The following is a 1,130-nucleotide window of genomic DNA, read 5'->3' on the forward strand; positions in this document are numbered from 1 at the left end:
GGTGACTAAGACTGCTGAGAGATAAGGTTAAAGAGGGTAAACTTTTAGATATCTTAATAGATAAAGGAAAGGGTTAGATAAATATATAAGTACGCAAGAAGACGGATAAGATGAGTAGAAAGATTTCTAAAATGAATAAATGTATGTACAGAAAAACTGAATACAAAAATAAAGCACGTAAATAAATAAGGTAAATAAAGTAAACAGGGAAGTGGAGAGAAAAATACATAGGTAAAATTCATAAGAGGATGGAAAGATAAGTGAGATAGATCGATTTATAAAGAAGATGAATAAGGTAAATATAAAGAGGACTCGATTGAAACAGAGAAATTAAATAGAAAGAGAAACGGATAAGTAATGTAAGCAGACAAATGAACTAAGCGGATAAATGGATTGATAAAGTGAGGAGATAAATAAAACAGATAAACCAAATAGACAGAGGAAGAAAAGATAGAGACAGGAAAGCAGGAATGTATGAAATAAGCTGATAAATAGAGCATACAAATTAATGAATTAATTTAGTTAAAAAAGTAGGTAGATTAGCTTATAGAGTTAGTAGATAGATTAAAGTATATTATAAGTAAATAGATAAAGCAGAGGTATTTATAAAAGTTTTCCCTGACAGTAACGATAATAGGCGATTGTGTTTAAACTAGATTTTGTTTAAACTAGACTGTGTGAATTGAAATTGGTGATGATTCACTTTCTGTGTTCAATTCAAAAGTTACGCTGTTCACAATCATTCTCGATTCATGAAATTAATTCTGAATGAATAATTGGTTTGCCCTTTAATGCACATGAGATACAGTTATGGTTTTTAAGTATTACCAAGAGTCCATATTCATTCTTCATTCTACGTTGATTCCACGTAGAGTAAGGAATACCTTTTGTCACGTCAGCATTTTTTTTTCAACCATACGCATATAAAAAAAAGCGTGTGTAAACTAACTGTATCATTGGCTGCCTAAAAAATGATGTAAGTTTTTTTTTTACTAGTTTTCTTTAAAAAATTATAAAAGTAAGTAAATAAGAACTATCGTGTTTCATTATTTCGTTACTATAAACAAAATAGTGTTGGCGAAATAGTGTTTTTTTTTTTTGGGGGGGGAGGGCAAATTTTCTCTAAAAAT

At 29.4% G+C, this 1,130-nt stretch overlaps 1 protein-coding gene across 1 annotated transcript in view; it reads left to right on the forward strand.

Moving 5' to 3' along the window:
• The window catches only part of LOC119592804 (transient receptor potential cation channel subfamily A member 1-like), a 33,214-nt gene that overhangs the window by 9,349 nt on the left and 22,735 nt on the right, over positions 1 to 1,130 (forward strand). The gene's annotated exons all lie outside the window — the stretch shown is intronic.

This window comes from Penaeus monodon, chromosome 31 (genome assembly GCF_015228065.2).
Source record: "Penaeus monodon isolate SGIC_2016 chromosome 31, NSTDA_Pmon_1, whole genome shotgun sequence".
Lineage (NCBI taxonomy): Eukaryota > Metazoa > Arthropoda > Malacostraca > Decapoda > Penaeidae > Penaeus > Penaeus monodon.